General features: G+C 37.9%; 1 protein-coding gene across 3 annotated transcripts in view; it reads left to right on the top strand.

The window, feature by feature from the left end:
• Window positions 1-261: 261 nt before the first annotated feature.
• The window catches only part of TMLHE (trimethyllysine hydroxylase, epsilon), a 64337-nt gene continuing 58598 nt past the window's right edge, over window positions 262-6000 (top strand). For 2 of the 3 annotated variants that reach the window (XM_040974672.1, XM_040974674.1), the window contains exon 1: window positions 262-406. The gene's annotated coding sequence lies outside the window, so the exon portion shown is untranslated. Of the gene's footprint in view, window positions 407-1775; window positions 2084-6000 lie in introns of those variants that run through there. The other variant, XM_040974673.1, reaches the window with a different exon arrangement.

Below are 6000 nucleotides of genomic sequence, written 5' to 3'. Positions count from 1 at the left end.
AATGAAGGAACTCCAGAGGAACACTGAAATGGCAGGCAGGAAAACCCAGGTTTTACAGTGTAGCTTTATGGGCCTGTCTCTTCTTCTCGCGCCTGTTTCTAAATCTGCTCAATTAAAGAGATTAAATACACACAGCGCAACGCAAACAGACAGCGGGCTAGATCCCCAAGCGCGGTAGCACTCACCCCGGACGGGACGGCCGGAAGGAGTGGGGCGGAGCGTCAAGGCTCGCAGCTGGGCCCCGGGCAGGTTGGGGGAGGGGTGCGCGGGGCAGGCAGTTTCGGCATAAAAAGGCAAAAGGCGACTGCAAAGCTGCGTTCTAACCGGCGCTCACGCCCCCACCACCCCCACCTTACTTGTATTTCCGTCAGCTCTGCGGAGTTGGCAGTCGCGGCCTGCAGCACAGGTGGGTCCTGCTCCATGGGTCAGTGAAAGAGCATTCCGGGTGGGTGGGATGAATGGATTTGCCCAGGTGCTTGCTTTCAGGCCTGGCGCAGAGAGTGGCGGCGGCGTCAGCGCCCCCCTCTCCCCGGACTGGTGGGCCCCCGGGCGGTGGTACTTACCTTAACCCTGGAGGAGAAGGCCACTCCTGCTTTGCCGCAGGGCTGTCGTCACGGTTTATGCCAGTTGCGCGACAGAGTTCGCCTGGAGATCAGCGTGGGGCCAGATGGGCCTAGCGTTCAGGAAGAGCTGGAAGAGCTGGAACTAGCTCGCTTAGTGACTGACGGCCAGCTTACATTGTTTCAAACTCTGTGGGACATTTCAGCCCTGGTCTGTCACTCACTTACTATCCAGCTTCTGAGTCCTTTTTGTGCCTCACATGTCTTAGCGGTGGAGAGGAAAATGGTACTATTTGCACTGCCACACTGACTTTCTTTCCTACCTAAATCCACTAATGTTCCCTACCCAGACTTTACTCTTTGTCTGCCCCTCCAGAGCAAAACTGCTTAAAAAGTGACACAGTAGCACAAGGGGAAATTGGTTTGGCCAGCTCTCATTGTCTTAAAACTCTTAAGAAACTTTTAATACTACTATACTACTTACTGCCCTAAAAAGTGCCAGTAGCATTCATTCCATGCATTAAATGAGTATTGGGTCTTAATGATGTTCTTTCAGAGATTTTGAACAGATAACTGACCATAATGTTAGTGGGACATAGTACACTGCCAACAAGTATCATATGCGAGGAATTTGGTGATTTAAGCCAGCAGAATGAAAAAGAAAACTTTAGCTCTTACATTTAGAAATACTTTCATAATCTACTTCCATACAAGTCCTTTACAGTTTCTTCTTAGCTTGTTATTTTCTTTTCAGAATACACTGGAGCAAAAATTACACACAGTATACGTTACATTAACTCAAGAATGAAGGCAAACAAGTACTGTAAATATTTTAAAACAACACTATGTTGTCAATTTCCAAATCCTGCTCCTAAAGTAACTTGCAACAATAATAATGACCATATCTTACTCAAAATACTATACGTCTATACTAAATACTATATGTGTATACTAATTTCTGAGAGGTAAATATCACTTTTTAACTACAGTATTGTAAGAAATTAATGTTTCTTTAATGTGTTCCACCCAGCTCTTGCAACCAACCTGAACATAGACCCACTATTGGGCACTGCTATGACCCTCTTTGTACAATTCCTAAGGCCCTCCACCTGGGTCCTCATATGGGCCACATACCACCTGCCTGCCATTCATTGCCTGGTGTAAAGTTTTACAGGATAAATGGCTCTTGGAGAAACCTAGCCTGTGCCATATCTGTAGATATTAGGCAAGGAATAGCTGAAGGTGGATGTTGTTCTGGGTGGGGAAGAACTTACTGGTTCCCCCAAGAATTTGGGAAAGTGTGAGAGAATTTATGTCTGGGCATCTGCTGCACTGACCTTAAAGTGACTTTAGCACTGGCTGTTTGGCAGGATCCAGTGTGATTCTTCATTGAACCGTATTTTGACTCTACTCATCCTTTATTTTCTCTATTCATCATATTTATTCATTCAACCCAAAGACAATGGATGTCTACTCTGCCAGGAGGTTGATCCACTCACTGTGATTCACAGCATAGGATTACAGTAAGTCTGGAAGGACAGAACAAATCCAACTTTAAGCATGCTCAATATGAGACATGCTCACTCTTCTCCACTCTCTATACCTGGTCCCTTTTTGATTTTTATTAATATAAAGAAAACAGGTTTCATGTATTTCATAGGCAACAGTTCTAAGATGATTGTCATTGTTCTTTCCCTCCCTTCTCTCGTCCCTCTGTCTTTTCCTTTTTTCCTTTAAGTTTTTCAAACATAATTTTGCTTTATTTTATAATCACAGCTTTAATGCACCATTGACCATAAGATGCAGTGAGTAAAAAGTAGAAAATTATTGTTCCACAGTATAGGCATGAGCTAAAAACAGTCATCAAAGCATAAGATATTAGTTTCATTCATTTTTAACAATTTTTATTCAAGTACAATAGATTTCATGAAGTTCAGTTTTAGTTTTTAAAAGTTGTTTATTTTTATTGGAAAGGCAGATTTACGGAGAAGAGAGAGAAAAAAAATTTTCCTTCTGCTGGTTCATTCCCCAAATTGTCACAATGACCAAAGCTGAGCCAATCTGAAGCCAGCAGCCAGATCCAGGAGCCAGAAGCCATATGGGATTCTTGTATTTGCAGATGGATGATTAGTTACTTGAGCCATTGTACCAGGTCTAAATTCCAGTTTTGGATATTTCCATCATCTCAATGACAACCTCGTTGTCTGTTTGCAATGAAATCCCGATGTCATCTCTTTTAATTGATAATATTATGTGTTAATGTGAAATATAGTCACCTCAAATTGTTGTGGAATGCCAGAATTTATTCCTCCCACTTAACTGTTTTTTTTATTTTAGTTATTGAGCCTTTTTCCTTCCAGCCTACCCCTACACATCTCAGCTTCTAGTCATCTCTACATTCAAATGAACTATTTCTTATTTCTACATATGAAAGAAAGCATACAATGTTTATGTGTTGGGCTTATTCGTAGCATACTGTTCTCCAGTTCTATCCATTCTGCAGAATATGATTTCATTTTTTATGACATAGTGATATTCTACTGTATACAGATACTATTTTTACCCATTAATATTTGATGGATATCTTGGTTGGTTCTTGTATTTTGGCTATTGTGGATAGTTCTGCAATAAACATGAGAGTGTAGGTATCTTTTTTTAAAGACTTATTTATTTTTTTTTTTTGGAAAGGCAGATTTACAGAGAAAAAAAAATCTTTCATTTGCTGGTTCATACCTCAAATGGCTGTAAACAGCCAAAGCTGAGCTGGTCCAAAGCCAGGAGCCAAGAGCTTCTTCCAGGTTTCCCACAAAGATGCAGGATCCCAAGGTTGTGGGCTGTCCTCTACTGCTTTCCCAGGCCACAAGCAGGAAGTTAAATGGGAAGCAGTTCCACTGTGATACTCACTGGCACCCATATGGGATCCCAGTGCTTGCAAACAGAAGATTCTCCAATTAATGCCATCACGCTGGACCCCCAAATGCAGGTATATTTTTAATATTCTGATTTTCTTTCTTTTTTTTTTTTTTAGTATGTAATTCGGAAGTGGGATAGCTAAATCATTTGATAGATCCATTTTTAGTTTATTTAGAAACCTACACACTTCCTTTCATAATGGTTGTACTAATTTACGTGCTAGCAGTAGCTGCATCCCTACCAGCATTTGCTATGTTTTGTCTTTTTGATAATAGCCATTCAAAACTGAGAAGATATAATGGTTTTGATAGCGATTTCCCTGGTCAAGTATGATATTGAGTGGTTTTTTGTTTTTGTTTTTGTATAATGGTCGATCATTTGCACTTCTTTGAGAAATAGGTATTCAGATAATTTGTTCATTTTAGAATTGGATTTTTACTTTTGACATCAAGTTTTTTTGAATTCTGTATGTATTCTGGATATTAATGCTTTGTCAAATGAATAGTTTAAAAGTATTTTCTCCTGTAGAATGAAGGATAAAAATCATATGATCAATTCAATAGATAGAAAAAGGCAATTGGCAATCTTCAACATCCTGCCATGGTAAAAGCTCTGAACAAATTATGTAGAGAAACAACATACAATGAAAGATGTATACGAGGAAACCAGTCAATATCATAGTGATTGGGGAAAAGATGAAAACATTTCTTCTATTATCTGGAGCTACAAATTAATGTTTAATCTTACTTTCCTTATTTAATGTAGCACTGGACATTTCAGCCAAAGCAGTAGGCAAGAAAAAGAAATGAAAGATATATAAATACAAAGTGAGGAAGTAAAATTATCTCAATTTGTAGATACTAGGTTTCTCTATATAGAAAACCTAGAAGATTACAGAAAAATGCTTTTAAAAGTGATGAGTGTGGGCCCTGCATGGTAGCCTAGCAGCTAAAGTCCTTGCCTTGCACTCACCGGGATCCCATATGCGTGCCAATTCTAATCCCGGCAGCCCCACTTCCCACCCAGCTCCCTGCCTGTGGCCTGGGAAAGCAGTGGAGGACGGCCCAAAACCTTGCGACCCTGCACCCGCGTGGGAGACCTGGAAGAGGCTCCAGGCTCCTGGTTTCAGATTGGCTTAGCTCCAGTCAATGCAGCTGCTTGGGGAGTGAGTCATGGGATGGAAGATCTTCCTCTCTGTCTCTTCTCCTATCTGTATGTCATACTTTCCAATAAAAATAAATCTTAAAAAAACGATACACAATCAATGTACAAAAGTCAACAGTATATTAATATACCAATGCTGAACTTTATTTAGAAAAAAGTCATGAAAGCAGTCCCACAAAAATAACTAGGAAAAAAAGTCAAGGGAATGAAAGATCACTACAATAATTACAAAACAATGATCAACACCACAGAAGACCCAAATTAATGGAATGCTAGTCTGAGATTATAAATCAGAATAACTAATATTGTTAAGATGGCCATGCTACTTAAGGCAATTGACAACTTTGATGAAACCTCTATCAAGATATCAATGACATTCTTTATAGAACTAGAAATAATAACTGTAAAATTCATATGGAATGCTTCTTCATTTATTTAGATATTTAGTTTCTCTCAGCAATGTTTTGTAGTTTAATTGTGAAAAATCTTTGTTTCCCTTCTAAAATTCATTCCTAAGTTCTTTTTTTGCTGATGCTATTATGAATTATTTTCATAGTTTCACTTTCATATCTTTCCAAGTAAAGGGAAACATAAAATTGAGTTTTGTCCTTTATTCTACACAATACGTTTTAAACTGATAAAACAGTGTATTACATTAATTTTGAGCCACTAAGTTAGCCTTATATTTTTGGAATAAATCCTTCTTGACATGGTAAAGAATTCTTTTTAAAATTGGTGAATTTGATTTGCTCATATTTTCTTAAGTATTTTCAAAAAATTTACCAGTTCACTTCTCTAATGTCTGATACAGGTGAGTCTGGAGCTTTTCTTTAACAACCTTGTGATCCTATCATTAATTGGATGTTGAATGATGTTTCATGAAGTCTGTTCATGAGATTGGTCTATAAATTGTGTTATATTGGTTTAATTTTTATATGAAAGTTCTTTGAGTATTTCTCCTAAAAATGAGTTTTTTTCTCTGTATTTGTTCTTAGAAAGATTTTGTTAATATGGTAATAACTTATTCTTTGCATGTTTGCTAGGATTCAGCTGTAAAACATTGTGATTGATGTTACATCTAGGAGAAAATGTGGTCCATTACATTTTCTAAGAATTTATTTCATATAAAATACCAAATGCATCGATATAAAATTAGCCCTAGTATATTTTTGTTTTGAGTTTAATATCCATTGTAATTCTAATACTCCTTTCATTTTATCTTTTTCTCTTGATTAATTTTGCCAGAAGTTTGTCCATTGTGTTCATTTAACTATAAATTTTTATTGTCCATTTTCTTATACTTTCTTTGTGTGTTTTTCTTTCCAAAAATACCATCTGAAACTGAATATTCACCTTGTTTTTA

Source organism: Ochotona curzoniae, unplaced genomic scaffold (genome assembly GCF_017591425.1).
Source record: "Ochotona curzoniae isolate NIBS_2020 unplaced genomic scaffold, NIBS_Ocur_1.0 contig_2469, whole genome shotgun sequence".
Taxonomy (NCBI): domain Eukaryota; kingdom Metazoa; phylum Chordata; class Mammalia; order Lagomorpha; family Ochotonidae; genus Ochotona; species Ochotona curzoniae.
Note: the sequence above shows the minus strand (reverse complement) of the source record. Positions and strands in the feature narration are given on the sequence as shown.